Raw genomic sequence first — 17,485 nt, forward strand, 5'->3', positions numbered from 1 at the left:
CCGGGTGACCTGACAATCGATGGTGATGCCGCTGGTGATTCTGGCCTTCTTGGAATCTGTTGGGCCTATGTGTTAGCTCACACATCACTTGGGTATCCATGGTAACTACCACAACATGGTCATCTGCAGTTTACATCTAGCCCGTGGCATTGAATGGCATTTTAAAAGTGCTAAGGGTCCTGGTGCAATAATCCTCCCATGAGGATCAGCCTCAACGGCTTTGTAGATTGCACTCATGTCAGCAACTCCATATACATTTTTTTTTCTTCATGCTTCTTTCTTCATTCTTTTTTCTTTCTGTCATTCAGACTTTCATTCATTCGATCTCTCTCACTCACTTGCTTTAACTCATTTGTTCTCACTCACTCACTCACTCACTCATTCACTCTCACTCACTCTCACTCTCTCACTCACTCACTCACTAAGTCAGTCTCTCTCTCTCTCTTTTTCTTTTTATATATATTTTTTTCCGTCTTCTTCTTCTTCTTCTTCAGACCCTGTCATAGCACTAATGCCTTTCCAATACCACCAGCAGATGGAGACACTCCATTGCAACATTGGTTGTGAGCAGCAGTTTCTAAAAACAAATGCCTCATGGCGGATTTCCCATCCATCAATGGATGGTAAATTTTGTTTTTATCATTCACTGACCCCAGAAACCAATGCATGGTCAAGCAACAGCAATGACACACCCTTGTGTATAGGCATGAGACCCTCATGTCATTTAACAGGATTCAGCACCACCCACAAGACAGCTACCTGTCATGTCATGTCAAACCTGCACAGGTGTGCTAGATTATTATTATTTAGTTTTATTTTATTTTTTTACACCAATCAGTGTGCAAACATGGTCATTAAAACGCTAAATGAATAGACATTCATAAACCAGTCAGTGCAACTCATCATTTTGGTCTCCAATTCTCAAACTCAAATTCTCACCCACGGAGGATTAAATGAGAATCTTTCTTGTTTAACACTGGAATGGGGTGGTGCACTGTTCACTACCCGAAGATACTGCCACATCGGGTCAATGCATAGGGCGACAGAAGCAAGCTTCCAAATCAGCTCCCTTTCTCAAAAATCCATTTAATTTATGGTCCCCAGATAGGGAACGTATGTATCAGTATGTGCTCACAAGTCACCCAAGTGCAAGTATTCACACAAAAAAAAACGTGCCTCAGGATGCGATCTGTCGCAAGATCCTTTCTTTTTTTACACTTGATCTAAGCCAAAAGGCCTAGAGGGGATAACCGGGAAAGGGGTGGACCCAACCATGTCCCCTTCATGAGCACTCACATTACTCATAGGAATGGAAGGAAGGCTGGCAGCCAACCAGCCTCCCATACACTTTCTGGGTGGGTGGCAGTCAGCCACCCATACATACATACAGCACAGGCTAAACCCACATCATCACTTAAAAAAAGGACAGGCGACCATTGCACTCTGATGGAGCATTTAGCAATGCAATCCATAGCCTGGCTTTTGCCTGAACCCCCATCACTCCTCCTCTTGCATATAAGACAATATTTCAGATCTGCATATGAAAACAACACGCCTACCTTTGTTGCACATAGCTGCCTGCCTGTCTCTAGTTACCCCACTGGCTGTAGCTGCGTCCCTTCCGACATGGAATAACACCAACTGTAACGATAAACTGAAAATTAACAGTATAAACATGCATCATTTTGGACTCTGGTATTTGCTGAATCCGGGTGACCTGACAATCGATGGTGGTGCCGCTGGTGATTCTGGCCTTCTTGAATCTGTTGGGCCTATGTGTTAGCTCACACATCACTTGGGTATCCATGGTAACTACCACAACATGGTCATCTGCAGTTTACATCTAGCCCGTGGCATTGAATGGCATTTTAAAAGTGCTAAGGGTCCTGGTGCAATAATCCTCCCATGAGGATCAGCCTCAACGGCTTTGTAGATTGCACTCATGTCAGCAACTCCATATACATTTTTCTTTCTTCATGCTTCTTTCTTTATCCTTTTTTCTTTCTGTCATTCAGACTTTCATTCATTCGATCTCTCTCACTCACTTGCTTTAACTCATTTGTTCTCACTCACTCACTCACTCACTCAATCACTCACTCACTCACTCATTCACTCTCACTCACTCTCACTCTCTCACTCACTCGCTCACTAAGTCAGTCTCTCTCTCTCTCTCTCTTTTTCTTTTTATATATATGTTTTTTTCCGTCTTCTTCTTCTTCTTCTTCAGACCCTGTCATAGCACTAATGCCTTTCCAATACCACCAGCAGATGGAGACACTCCATTGCAACATTGGTTGTGAGCAGCAGTTTCTAAAAACAAATGCCTCATGGCGGATTTCCCATCCATCAATGGATGGTAAATTTTGTTTTTATCATTCACTGACCCCAGAAACCAATGCATGGTCAAGCAACAGCAATGACACACCCTTGTGTATAGGCATGAGACCCTCATGTCATTTAACAGGATTCAGCACCACCCACAAGACAGCTACCTGTCATGTCATGTCAAACCTGCACAGGTGTGCTAGATTATTATTATTTAGTTTTATTTTATTTTTTTACACCAATCAGTGTGCAAACATGGTCATTAAAACGCTAAATGAATAGACGTTCATAAACCAGTCAGTGCAACTCATCATTTTGGTCTCCAATTCTCAAACTCAAATTCTCACCCACGGAGGATTAAATGAGAATCTTTCTTGTTTAACACTGGAATGGGGTGGTGCACTGTTCACTACCCGAAGATACTGCCACATCGGGTCAATGCATAGGGCGACAGAAGCAAGCTTCCAAATCAGCTCCCTTTCTCAAAAATCCATTTAATTTATGGTCCCCAGATAGGGAACGTATGTATCAGTATGTGCTCACAAGTCACCCAAGTGCAAGTATTCACACAAAAAAAAAACGTGCCTCAGGATGCGATCTGTCGCAAGATCCTTTCCTTTTTTTACACTTGATCTAAGCCAAAAGGCCTAGAGGGGATAACCGGGAAAGGGGGGTGGACCCAACCATGTCCCCTTCATGAGCACTCACATACTCATAGGAATGGAAGGAAGGCTGGCAGCCAACCAGCCTCCCATACACTTTCTGGGTGGGTGGCAGTCAGCCACCCATACATACATACAGCACAGGCTAAACCCACATCATCACTTAAAAAAAGGACAGGCGACCATTGCACTCTGATGGAGCATTTAGCAATGCAATCCATAGCCTGGCTTTTGCCTGAACCCCCATCACTCCTCCTCTTGCATATAAGACAATATTTCAGATCTGCATATGAAAACAACACGCCTACCTTTGTTGCACATAGCTGCCTGCCTGTCTCTAGTTACCCCACTGGCTGTAGCTGCGTCCCTTCCGACATGGAATAACACCAACTGTAACGATAAACTGAAAATTAACAGTATAAACATGCATCATTTTGGACTCTGGTATTTGCTGAATCCGGGTGACCTGACAATCGATGGTGGTGCCGCTGGTGATTCTGGCCTTCTTGGAATCTGTTGGGCCTATGTGTTAGCTCACACATCACTTGGGTATCCATGGTAACTACCACAACATGGTCATCTGCAGTTTACATCTAGCCCGTGGCATTGAATGGCATTTTAAAAGTGCTAAGGGTCCCTGGTGCAATAATCCTCCCATGAGGATCAGCCTCAACGGCTTTGTAGATTGCACTCATGTCAGCAACTCCATATACATTTTTCTTTCTTCATGCTTCTTTCTTTATCCTTTTTTCTTTCTGTCATTCAGACTTTCATTCATTCGATCTCTCTCACTCACTTGCTTTAACTCATTTGTTCTCACTCACTCACTCACTCACTCAATCACTCACTCACTCACTCATTCACTCTCACTCACTCTCACTCTCTCACTCACTCGCTCACTAAGTCAGTCTCTCTCTCTCTCTCTCTTTTTCTTTTTATATATATGTTTTTTTCCGTCTTCTTCTTCTTCTTCTTCTTCTTCAGACCCTGTCATAGCACTAATGCCTTTCCAATACCACCAGCAGATGGAGACACTCCATTGCAACATTGGTTGTGAGCAGCAGTTTCTAAAAACAAATGCCTCATGGCGGATTTCCCATCCATCAATGGATGGTAAATTTTGTTTTTATCATTCACTGACCACAGAAACCAATGCATGGTCAAGCAACAGCAATGACACACCCTTGTGTATAGGCATGAGACCCTCATGTCATTTAACAGGATTCAGCACCACCCCACAAGACAGCTACCTGTCATGTCATGTCAAACCTGCACAGGTGTGCTAGATTATTATTATTTAGTTTTATTTTATTTTTTTACACCAATCAGTGTGCAAACATGGTCATTAAAACGCTAAATGAATAGACGTTCATAAACCAGTCAGTGCAACTCATCATTTTGGTCTCCAATTCTCAAACTCAAATTCTCACCCACGGAGGATTAAATGAGAATCTTTCTTGTTTAACACTGGAATGGGGTGGTGCACTGTTCACTACCCGAAGATACTGCCACATCGGGTCAATGCATAGGGCGACAGAAGCAAGCTTCCAAATCAGCTCCCTTTCTCAAAAATCCATTTAATTTATGGTCCCCAGATAGGGAACGTATGTATCAGTATGTGCTCACAAGTCACCCAAGTGCAAGTATTCACACAAAAAAAAAACGTGCCTCAGGATGCGATCTGTCGCAAGATCCTTTCTTTTTTTACACTTGATCTAAGCCAAAAGGCCTAGAGGGGATAACCGGGAAAGGGGTGGACCCAACCATGTCCCCTTCATGAGCACTCACATTACTCATAGGAATGGAAGGAAGGCTGGCAGCCAACCAGCCTCCCATACACTTTCTGGGTGGGTGGCAGTCAGCCACCCATACATACATACAGCACAGGCTAAACCCACATCATCACTTAAAAAAAGGACAGGCGACCATTGCACTCTGATGGAGCATTTAGCAATGCAATCCATAGCCTGGCTTTTGCCTGAACCCCCATCACTCCTCCTCTTGCATATAAGACAATATTTCAGATCTGCATATGAAAACAACACGCCTACCTTTGTTGCACATAGCTGCCTGCCTGTCTCTAGTTACCCCACTGGCTGTAGCTGCGTCCCTTCCGACATGGAATAACACCAACTGTAACGATAAACTGAAAATTAACAGTATAAACCTGCATCATTTTGGACTCTGGTATTTGCTGAATCCGGGTGACCTGACAATCGATGGTGGTGCCGCTGGTGATTCTGGCCTTCTTGGAATCTGTTGGGCCTATGTGTTAGCTCACACATCACTTGGGTATCCATGGTAACTACCACAACATGGTCATCTGCAGTTTACATCTAGCCCGTGGCATTGAATGGCATTTTAAAAGTGCTAAGGGTCCTGGTGCAATAATCCTCCCATGAGGATCAGCCTCAACGGCTTTGTAGATTGCACTCATGTCAGCAACTCCATATACATTTTTTTTTCTTCATGCTTCTTTCTTCATCCTTTTTTCTTTCTGTCATTCAGACTTTCATTCATTCGATCTCTCTCACTCACTTGCTTTAACTCATTTGTTCTCACTCACTCACTCACTCACTCACTCATTCACTCTCACTCACTCTCTCACTCACTCGCTCACTAAGTCAGTCTCTCTCTCTCTCTCTCTTTTTCTTTTTATATATATTTTTTTCCGTCTTCTTCTTCTTCTTCTTCTTCTTCTTCTTCTTCTTCAGACCCTGTCATAGCACTAATGCCTTTCCAATACCACCAGCAGATGGAGACACTCCATTGCAACATTGGTTGTGAGCAGCAGTTTCTAAAAACAAATGCCTCATGGCGGATTTCCCATCCATCAATGGATGGTAAATTTTGTTTTTATCATTCACTGACCACAGAAACCAATGCATGGTCAAGCAACAGCAATGACACACCCTTGTGTATAGGCATGAGACCCTCATGTCATTTAACAGGATTCAGCACCACCCACAAGACAGCTACCTGTCATGTCATGTCAAACCTGCACAGGTGTGCTAGATTATTATTATTTAGTTTTATTTTATTTTTTTACACCAATCAGTGTGCAAACATGGTCATTAAAACGCTAAATGAATAGACGTTCATAAACCAGTCAGTGCAACTCATCATTTTGGTCTCCAATTCTCAAACTCAAATTCTCACCCACGGAGGATTAAATGAGAATCTTTCTTGTTTAACACTGGAATTGGGTGGTGCACTGGTCACTACCCGAAGATACTGCCACATCAGGTCAATGCATAGGGCGACAGAAGCAAGCTTCCAAATCAGCTCCCTTTCTCAAAAATCCATTTAATTTATGGTCCCCAGATAGGGAACGTATGTATCAGTATGTGCTCACAAGTCACCCAAGTGCAAGTATTCACACAAAAAAAAAACGTGCCTCAGGATGCGATCTGTCGCAAGATCCTTTCTTTTTTTACACTTGATCTAAGCCAAAAGGCCTAGAGGGGATAACCGGGAAAGGGGTGGACCCAACCATGTCCCCTTCATGAGCACTCACATTACTCATAGGAATGGAAGGAAGGCTGGCAGCCAACCAGCCTCCCATACACTTTCTGGGTGGGTGGCAGTCAGCCACCCATACATACATACAGCACAGGCTAAACCCACATCATCACTTAAAAAAAGGACAGGCGACCATTGCACTCTGATGGAGCATTTAGCAAGGCAATCCATAGCCTGGCTTTTGCCTGAACCCCCATCACTCCTCCTCTTGCATATAAGACAATATTTCAGATCTGCATATGAAAACAACACGCCTACCTTTGTTGCACATAGCTGCCTGCCTGTCTCTAGTTACCCCACTGGCTGTAGCTGCGTCCCTTCCGACATGGAATAACACCAACTGTAACGATAAACTGAAAATTAACAGTATAAACCTGCATCATTTTGGACTCTGGTATTTGCTGAATCCGGGTGACCTGACAATCGATGGTGGTGCCGCTGGTGATTCTGGCCTTCTTGGAATCTGTTGGGCCTATGTGTTAGCTCACACATCACTTGGGTATCCATGGTAACTACCACAACATGGTCATCTGCAGTTTACATCTAGCCCGTGGCATTGAATGGCATTTTAAAAGTGCTAAGGGTCCTGGTGCAATAATCCTCCCATGAGGATCAGCCTCAACGGCTTTGTAGATTGCACTCATGTCAGCAACTCCATATACATTTTTTTTTCTTCATGCTTCTTTCTTCATCCTTTTTTCTTTCTGTCATTCAGACTTTCATTCATTCGATCTCTCTCACTCACTTGCTTTAACTCATTTGTTCTCACTCACTCACTCACTCACTCACTCAATCACTCACTCACTCATTCACTCTCACTCACTCTCACTCTCTCACTCACTCGCTCACTAAGTCAGTCTCTCTCTCTCTCTCTCTTTTTCTTTTTATATATATGTTTTTTTCCGTCTTCTTCTTCTTCTTCTTCAGACCCTGTCATAGCACTAATGCCTTTCCAATACCACCAGCAGATGGAGACACTCCATTGCAACATTGGTTGTGAGCAGCAGTTTCTAAAAACAAATGCCTCATGGCGGATTTCCCATCCATCAATGGATGGTAAATTTTGTTTTTATCATTCACTGACCACAGAAACCAATGCATGGTCAAGCAACAGCAATGACACACCCTTGTGTATAGGCATGAGACCCTCATGTCATTTAACAGGATTCAGCACCACCCACAAGACAGCTACCTGTCATGTCATGTCAAACCTGCACAGGTGTGCTAGATTATTATTATTTAGTTTTATTTTATTTTTTTACACCAATCAGTGTGCAAACATGGTCATTAAAACGCTAAATGAATAGACGTTCATAAACCAGTCAGTGCAACTCATCATTTTGGTCTCCAATTCTCAAACTCAAATTCTCACCCACGGAGGATTAAATGAGAATCTTTCTTGTTTAACACTGGAATGGGGTGGTGCACTGTTCACTACCCGAAGATACTGCCACATCGGGTCAATGCATAGGGCGACAGAAGCAAGCTTCCAAATCAGCTCCCTTTCTCAAAAATCCATTTAATTTATGGTCCCCAGATAGGGAACGTATGTATCAGTATGTGCTCACAAGTCACCCAAGTGCAAGTATTCACACAAAAAAAAACGTGCCTCAGGATGCGATCTGTCGCAAGATCCTTTCTTTTTTTACACTTGATCTAAGCCAAAAGGCCTAGAGGGGATAACCGGGAAAGGGGTGGACCCAACCATGTCCCCTTCATGAGCACTCACATTACTCATAGGAATGGAAGGAAGGCTGGCAGCCAACCAGCCTCCCATACACTTTCTGGGTGGGTGGCAGTCAGCCACCCATAGATACATACAGCACAGGCTAAACCCACATCATCACTTAAAAAAAGGACAGGCGACCATTGCACTCTGATGGAGCATTTAGCAATGCAATCCATAGCCTGGCTTTTGCCTGAACCCCCATCACTCCTCCTCTTGCATATAAGACAATATTTCAGATCTGCATATGAAACCAACACGCCTACCTTTGTTGCACATAGCTGCCTGCCTGTCTCTAGTTACCCCACTGGCTGTAGCTGCGTCCCTTCCGACATGGAATAACACCAACTGTAACGATAAACTGAAAATTAACAGTATAAACCTGCATCATTTTGGACTCTGGTATTTGCTGAATCCGGGTGACCTGACAATCGATGGTGGTGCCGCTGGTGATTCTGGCCTTCTTGGAATCTGTTGGGCCTATGTGTTAGCTCACACATCACTTGGGTATCCATGGTAACTACCACAACATGGTCATCTGCAGTTTACATCTAGCCCGTGGCATTGAATGGCATTTTAAAAGTGCTAAGGGTCCTGGTGCAATAATCCTCCCATGAGGATCAGCCTCAACGGCTTTGTAGATTGCACTCATGTCAGCAACTCCATATACATTTTTTTTCTTCATGCTTCTTTCTTCATCCTTTTTTCTTTCTGTCATTCAGACTTTCATTCATTCGATCTCTCTCACTCACTTGCTTTAACTCATTTGTTCTCACTCACTCACTCACTCACTCATTCACTCTCACTCACTCTCACTCTCTCACTCACTCGCTCACTAAGTCAGTCTCTCTCTCTCTCTCTCTTTTTCTTTTTATATATATTTTTTTCCGTCTTCTTCTTCTTCTTCTTCTTCTTCAGACCCTGTCATAGCACTAATGCCTTTCCAATACCACCAGCAGATGGAGACACTCCATTGCAACATTGGTTGTGAGCAGCAGTTTCTAAAAACAAATGCCTCATGGCGGATTTCCCATCCATCAATGGATGGTAAATTTTGTTTTTATCATTCACTGACCACAGAAACCAATGCATGGTCAAGCAACAGCAATGACACACCCTTGTGTATAGGCATGAGACCCTCATGTCATTTAACAGGATTCAGCACCACCCACAAGACAGCTACCTGTCATGTCATGTCAAACCTGCACAGGTGTGCTAGATTATTATTATTTAGTTTTATTTTATTTTTTTACACCAATCAGTGTGCAAACATGGTCATTAAAACGCTAAATGAATAGACGTTCATAAACCAGTCAGTGCAACTCATCATTTTGGTCTCCAATTCTCAAACTCAAATTCTCACCCACGGAGGATTAAATGAGAATCTTTCTTGTTTAACACTGGAATGGGGTGGTGCACTGTTCACTACCCGAAGATACTGCCACATCGGGTCAATGCATAGGGCGACAGAAGCAAGCTTCCAAATCAGCTCCCTTTCTCAAAAATCCATTTAATTTATGGTCCCCAGATAGGGAACGTATGTATCAGTATGTGCTCACAAGTCACCCAAGTGCAAGTATTCACACAAAAAAAAAACGTGCCTCAGGATGCGATCTGTCGCAAGATCCTTTCTTTTTTTACACTTGATCTAAGCCAAAAGGCCTAGAGGGGATAACCGGGAAAGGGGTGGACCCAACCATGTCCCATTCATGAGCACTCACATTACTCATAGGAATGGAAGGAAGGCTGGCAGCCAACCAGCCTCCCATACACTTTCTGGGTGGGTGGCAGTCAGCCACCCATACATACATACAGCACAGGCTAAACCCACATCATCACTTAAAAAAAGGACAGGCGACCATTGCACTCTGATGGAGCATTTAGCAATGCAATCCATAGCCTGGCTTTTGCCTGAACCCCCATCACTCCTCCTCTTGCATATAAGACAATATTTCAGATCTGCATATGAAAACAACACGCCTACCTTTGTTGCACATAGCTGCCTGCCTGTCTCTAGTTACCCCACTGGCTGTAGCTGCGTCCCTTCCGACATGGAATAACACCAACTGTAACGATAAACTGAAAATTAACAGTATAAACCTGCATCATTTTGGACTCTGGTATTTGCTGAATCCGGGTGACCTGACAATCGATGGTGGTGCCGCTGGTGATTCTGGCCTTCTTGGAATCTGTTGGGCCTATGTGTTAGCTCACACATCACTTGGGTATCCATGGTAACTACCACAACATGGTCATCTGCAGTTTACATCTAGCCCGTGGCATTGAATGGCATTTTAAAAGTGCTAAGGGTCCTGGTGCAATAATCCTCCCATGAGGATCAGCCTCAACGGCTTTGTAGATTGCACTCATGTCAGCAACTCCATATACATTTTTTTTTCTTCATGCTTCTTTCTTCATCCTTTTTTCTTTCTGTCATTCAGACTTTCATTCATTCGATCTCTCTCACTCACTTGCTTTAACTCATTTGTTCTCACTCACTCACTCACTCACTCAATCACTCACTCACTCATTCACTCTCACTCACTCTCACTCTCTCATTCACTCGCTCACTAAGTCAGTCTCTCTCTCTCTCTCTCTTTTTCTTTTTATATATATTTTTTTCCGTCTTCTTCTTCTTCTTCTTCTTCTTCAGACCCTGTCATAGCACTAATGCCTTTCCAATACCACCAGAAGATGGAGACACTCCATTGCAACATTGGTTGTGAGCAGCAGTTTCTAAAAACAAATGCCTCATGGCGGATTTCCCATCCATCAATGGATGGTAAATTTTGTTTTTATCATTCACTGACCACAGAAACCAATGTATGGTCAAGCAACAGCAATGACACACCCTTGTGTATAGGCATGAGACCCTCATGTCATTTAACAGGATTCAGCACCACCCACAAGACAGCTACCTGTCATGTCATGTCAAACCTGCACAGGTGTGCTAGATTATTATTATTTAGTTTTATTTTATTTTTTTACACCAATCAGTGTGCAAACATGGTCATTAAAACGCTAAATGAATAGACGTTCATAAACCAGTCAGTGCAACTCATCATTTTGGTCTCCAATTCTCAAACTCAAATTCTCACCCACGGAGGATTAAATGAGAATCTTTCTTGTTTAACACTGGAATGGGGTGGTGCACTGTTCACTACCCGAAGATACTGCCACATCGGGTCAATGCATTGGGCGACAGAAGCAAGCTTCCAAATCAGCTCCCTTTCTCAAAAATCCATTTAATTTATGGTCCCCAGATAGGGAACATATGTATCAGTATGTGCTCACAAGTCACCCAAGTGCAAGTATTCACACAAAAAAAAAAACATGCCTCAGGATGCGATCTGTCGCAAGATCCTTTCTTTTTTTACACTTGATCTAAGCCAAAAGGCCTAGAGGGGATAACCGGGAAAGGGGTGGACCCAACCATGTCCCCTTCATGAGCACTCACATTACTCATAGGAATGGAAGGAAGGCTGGCAGCCAACCAGCCTCCCATACTATTTCTGGGTGGGTGGCAGTCAGCCACCCATACATACATACAGCACAGGCTAAACCCACATCATCACTTAAAAAAAGGACAGGCGACCATTGCACTCTGATGGAGCATTTAGCAATGCAATCCATAGCCTGGCTTTTGCCTGAACCCCCATCACTCCTCCTCTTGCATATAAGACAATATTTCAGATCTGCATATGAAAACAACACGCCTACCTTTGTTGCACATAGCTGCCTGCCTGTCTCTAGTTACCCCACTGGCTGTAGCTGCGTCCCTTCCGACATGGAATAACACCAACTGTAACGATAAACTGAAAATTAACAGTATAAACCTGCATCATTTTGGACTCTGGTATTTGCTGAATCCGGGTGACCTGACAATCGATGGTGGTGCCGCTGGTGATTCTGGCCTTCTTGGAATCTGTTGGGCCTATGTGTTAGCTCACACAACACTTGGGTATCCATGGTAACTACCACAACATGGTCATCTGCAGTTTACATCTAGCCCGTGGCATTGAATGGCATTTTAAAAGTGCTAAGGGTCCTGGTGCAATAATCCTCCCATGAGGATCAGCCTCAACGGCTTTGTAGATTGCACTCATGTCAGCAACTCCATATACATTTTTTTTTCTTCATGCTTCTTTCTTCATCCTTTTTTCTTTCTGTCATTCAGACTTTCATTCATTCGATCTCTCTCACTCACTTGCTTTAACTCATTTGTTCTCACTCACTCACTCACTCACTCAATCACTCACTCATTCACTCTCACTCACTCTCACTCGCTCACTAAGTCAGTCTCTCTCTCTCTCTCTCTCTTTTTCTTTTTATATATATTTTTTTCCGTCTTCTTCTTCTTCTTCTTCTTCTTCAGACCCTGTCATAGCACTAATGCCTTTCCAATACCACCAGCAGATGGAGACACTCCATTGCAACATTGGTTGTGAGCAGCAGTTTCTAAAAACAAATGCCTCATGGCGGATTTCCCATCCATCAATGGATGGTAAATTTTGTTTTTATCATTCACTGACCACAGAAACCAATGCATGGTCAAGCAACAGCAATGACACACCCTTGTGTATAGGCATGAGACCCTCATGTCATTTAACAGGATTCAGCACCACCCACAAGACAGCTACCTGTCATGTCATGTCAAACCTGCACAGGTGTGCTAGATTATTATTATTTAGTTTTATTTTATTTTTTTACACCAATCAGTGTGCAAACATGGTCATTAAAACGCTAAATGAATAGACGTTCATAAACCAGTCAGTGCAACTCATCATTTTGGTCTCCAATTCTCAAACTCAAATTCTCACCCACGGAGGATTAAATGAGAATCTTTCTTGTTTAACACTGGAATGGGGTGGTGCACTGTTCACTACCCGAAGATACTGCCACATCGGGTCAATGCATAGGGCGACAGAAGCAAGCTTCCAAATCAGCTCCCTTTTTCAAAAATCCATTTAATTTATGGTCCCCAGATAGGGAACGTATGTATCAGTATGTGCTCACAAGTCACCCAAGTGCAAGTATTCACACAAAAAAAAAAACGTGCCTCAGGATGCGATCTGTCGCAAGATCCTTTCTTTTTTTACACTTGATCTAAGCCAAAAGGCCTAGAGGCGATAACCGGGAAAGGGGTGGACCCAACCATGTCCCCTTCATGAGCACTCACATTACTCATAGGAATGGAAGGAAGGCTGGCAGCCAACCAGCCTCCCATACACTTTCTGGGTGGGTGGCAGTCAGCCACCCATACATACATACAGCACAGGCTAAACCCACATCATCACTTAAAAAAAGGACAGGCGACCATTGCACTCTGATGGAGCATTTAGCAATGCAATCCATAGCCTGGCTTTTGCCTGAACCCCCATCACTCCTCCTCTTGCATATAAGACAATATTTCAGATCTGCATATGAAAACAACACGCCTACCTTTGTTGCACATAGCTGCCTGCCTGTCTCTAGTTACCCCACTGGCTGTAGCTGCGTCCCTTCCGACATGGAATAACACCAACTGTAACGATAAACTGAAAATTAACAGTATAAACCTGCATCATTTTGGACTCTGGTATTTGCTGAATCCGGGTGACCTGACAATCGATGGTGGTGCCGCTGGTGATTCTGGCCTTCTTGGAATCTGTTGGGCCTATGTGTTAGCTCACACATCACTTGGGTATCCATGGTAACTACCACAACATGGTCATCTGCAGTTTACATCTAGCCCGTGGCATTGAATGGCATTTTAAAAGTGCTAAGGGTCCTGGTGCAATAATCCTCCCATGAGGATCAGCCTCAACGGCTTTGTAGATTGCACTCATGTCAGCAACTCCATATACATTTTTTTTTCTTCATGCTTCTTTCTTCATCCTTTTTTCTTTCTGTCATTCAGACTTTCATTCATTCGATCTCTCTCACTCACTTGCTTTAACTCATTTGTTCTCACTCACTCACTCACTCACTCAATCACTCACTCACTCATTCACTCTCACTCACTCTCACTCTCTCACTCACTCGCTCACTAAGTCAGTCTCTCTCTCTCTCTCTCTCTTTTTCTTTTTATATATATTTTTTTCCGTCTTCTTCTTCTTCTTCTTCTTCTTCAGACCCTGTCATAGCACTAATGCCTTTCCAATACCACCAGCAGATGGAGACACTCCATTGCAACATTGGTTGTGAGCAGCAGTTTCTAAAAACAAATGCCTCATGGCGGATTTCCCATCCATCAATGGATGGTAAATTTTGTTTTTATCATTCACTGACCACAGAAACCAATGCATGGTCAAGCAACAGCAATGACACACCCTTGTGTATAGGCATGAGACCCTCATGTCATTTAACAGGATTCAGCACCACCCACAAGACAGCTACCTGTCATGTCATGTCAAACCTGCACAGGTGTGCTAGATTATTATTATTTAGTTTTATTTTATTTTTTTACACCAATCAGTGTGCAAACATGGTCATTAAAACGCTAAATGAATAGACGTTCATAAACCAGTCAGTGCAACTCATCATTTTGGTCTCCAATTCTCAAACTCAAATTCTCACCCACGGAGGATTAAATGAGAATCTTTCTTGTTTAACACTGGAATGGGGTGGTGCACTGTTCACTACCCGAAGATACTGCCACATCGGGTCAATGCATAGGGCGACAGAAGCAAGCTTCCAAATCAGCTCCCTTTCTCAAAAATCCATTTAATTTATGGTCCCCAGATAGGGAACGTATGTATCAGTATGTGCTCACAAGTCACCCAAGTGCAAGTATTCACACAAAAAAAAAACGTGCCTCAGGATGCGATCTGTCGCAAGATCCTTTCTTTTTTTACACTTGATCTAAGCCAAAAGGCCTAGAGGGGATAACCGGGAAAGGGGTGGACCCAACCATGTCCCCTTCATGAGCACTCACATTACTCATAGGAATGGAAGGAAGGCTGGCAGCCAACCAGCCTCCCATACACTTTCTGGGTGGGTGGCAGTCAGCCACCCATACATACATACAGCACAGGCTAAACCCACATCATCACTTAAAAAAAGGACAGGCGACCATTGCACTCTGATGGAGCATTTAGCAATGCAATCCATAGCCTGGCTTTTGCCTGAACCCCCATCACTCCTCCTCTTGCATATAAGACAATATTTCAGATCTGCATATGAAAACAACACGCCTACCTTTGTTGCACATAGCTGCCTGCCTGTCTCTAGTTACCCCACTGGCTGTAGCTGCGTCCCTTCCGACATGGAATAACACCAACTGTAACGATAAACTGAAAATTAACAGTATAAACCTGCATCATTTTGGACTCTGGTATTTGCTGAATCCGGGTGACCTGACAATCGATGGTGGTGCCGCTGGTGATTCTGGCCTTCTTGGAATCTGTTGGGCCTATGTGTTAGCTCACACATCACTTGGGTATCCATGGTAACTACCACAACATGGTCATCTGCAGTTTACATCTAGCCCGTGGCATTGAATGGCATTTTAAAAGTGCTAAGGGTCCTGGTGCAATAATCCTCCCATGAGGATCAGCCTCAACGGCTTTGTAGATTGCACTCATGTCAGCAACTCCATATACATTTTTTTTTCTTCATGCTTCTTTCTTCATCCTTTTTTCTTTCTGTCATTCAGACTTTCATTCATTCGATCTCTCTCACTCACTTGCTTTAACTCATTTGTTCTCACTCACTCACTCACTCAATCACTCACTCACTCATTCACTCTCACTCTCTCACTCACTCGCTCACTAAGTCAGTCTCTCTCTCTCTCTCTCTTTTTCTTTTTATATATATTTTTTTTCCGTCTTCTTCTTCTTCTTCTTCAGACCCTGTCATAGCACTAATGCCTTTCCAATACCACCAGCAGATGGAGACACTCAATTGCAACATTGGTTGTGAGCAGCAGTTTCTAAAAACAAATGCCTCATGGCGGATTTCCCATCCATCAATGGATGGTAAATTTTGTTTTTATCATTCACTGACCACAGAAACCAATGCATGGTCAAGCAACAGCAATGACACACCCTTGTGTATAGGCATGAGACCCTCATGTCATTTAACAGGATTCAGCACCACCCACAAGACAGCTACCTGTCATGTCATGTCAAACCTGCACAGGTGTGCTAGATTATTATTATTTAGTTTTATTTTATTTTTTTACACCAATCAGTGTGCAAACATGGTCATTAAAACGCTAAATGAATAGACGTTCATAAACCAGTCAGTGCAACTCATCATTTTGGTCTCCAATTCTCAAACTCAAATTCTCACCCACGGAGGATTAAATGAGAATCTTTCTTGTTTAACACTGGAATGGGGTGGTGCACTGTTCACTACCCGAAGATACTGCCACATCGGGTCAATGCATAGGGTGACAGAAGCAGGCTTCCAAATCAGCTCCCTTTCTCAAAAATCCATTTAATTTATGGTCCCCAGATAGGGAACGTATGTATCAGTATGTGCTCACAAGTCACCCAAGTGCAAGTATTCACACAAAAAAAAACGTGCCTCAGGATGCGATCTGTCGCAAGATCCTTTCTTTTTTTACACTTGATCTAAGCCAAAAGGCCTAGAGGGGATAACCGGGAAAGGGGTGGACCCAACCATGTCCCCTTCATGAGCACTCACATTACTCATAGGAATGGAAGGAAGGCTGGCAGCCAACCAGCCTCCCATACACTTTCTGGGTGGGTGGCAGTCAGCCACCCATACATACATACAGCACAGGCTAAACCCACATCATCACTTAAAAAAAGGACAGGCGACCATTGCACTCTGATGGAGCATTTAGCAATGCAATCCATAGCCTGGCTTTTGCCTGAACCCCCATCACTCCTCCTCTTGCATATAAGACAATATTTCAGATCTGCATATGAAAACAACACGCCTACCTTTGTTGCACATAGCTGCCTGCCTGTCTCTAGTTACCCCACTGGCTGTAGCTGCGTCCCTTCCGACATGGAATAACACCAACTGTAACGATAAACTGAAAATTAACAGTATAAACCTGCATCATTTTGGACTCTGGTATTTGCTGAATCCGGGTGACCTGACAATCGATGGTGGTGCCGCTGGTGATTCTGGCCTTCTTGGAATCTGTTGGGCCTATGTGTTAGCTCACACATCACTTGGGTATCCATGGTAACTACCACAACATGGTCATCTGCAGTTTACATCTAGCCCGTGGCATTGAATGGCATTTTAAAAGTGCTAAGGGTCCTGGTGCAATAATCCTCCCATGAGGATC

The 17,485-nt window shown here is 43.4% G+C and overlaps 10 pseudogenes; all 10 read right to left on the minus strand.

Moving 5' to 3' along the window:
- Positions 1-984: 984 nt before the first annotated feature.
- LOC130338621 (U2 spliceosomal RNA) lies at positions 985-1,248 on the minus strand (annotated as a pseudogene).
- A 1,469-nt stretch (positions 1,249-2,717) lies between these two features.
- On the minus strand, positions 2,718-2,983 carry LOC130340881 (U2 spliceosomal RNA; annotated as a pseudogene).
- A 1,479-nt stretch (positions 2,984-4,462) lies between these two features.
- On the minus strand, positions 4,463-4,727 carry LOC130340144 (U2 spliceosomal RNA; annotated as a pseudogene).
- Positions 4,728-6,191: 1,464 nt separating this feature from the next.
- LOC130341374 (U2 spliceosomal RNA) lies at positions 6,192-6,456 on the minus strand (annotated as a pseudogene).
- Positions 6,457-7,926: 1,470 nt separating this feature from the next.
- On the minus strand, positions 7,927-8,190 carry LOC130338632 (U2 spliceosomal RNA; annotated as a pseudogene).
- A 1,453-nt stretch (positions 8,191-9,643) lies between these two features.
- On the minus strand, positions 9,644-9,908 carry LOC130340150 (U2 spliceosomal RNA; annotated as a pseudogene).
- Positions 9,909-11,378: 1,470 nt separating this feature from the next.
- LOC130341845 (U2 spliceosomal RNA) lies at positions 11,379-11,644 on the minus strand (annotated as a pseudogene).
- Positions 11,645-13,100: 1,456 nt separating this feature from the next.
- Positions 13,101-13,366, minus strand: LOC130337831 (U2 spliceosomal RNA; annotated as a pseudogene).
- A 1,472-nt stretch (positions 13,367-14,838) lies between these two features.
- LOC130340157 (U2 spliceosomal RNA) lies at positions 14,839-15,103 on the minus strand (annotated as a pseudogene).
- Positions 15,104-16,554: 1,451 nt separating this feature from the next.
- LOC130342098 (U2 spliceosomal RNA) lies at positions 16,555-16,818 on the minus strand (annotated as a pseudogene).
- Between the last annotated feature and the right edge of the window lie 667 nt (positions 16,819-17,485).

Source organism: Hyla sarda, chromosome 1 (assembly GCF_029499605.1).
Source record: "Hyla sarda isolate aHylSar1 chromosome 1, aHylSar1.hap1, whole genome shotgun sequence".
NCBI lineage: Eukaryota > Metazoa > Chordata > Amphibia > Anura > Hylidae > Hyla > Hyla sarda.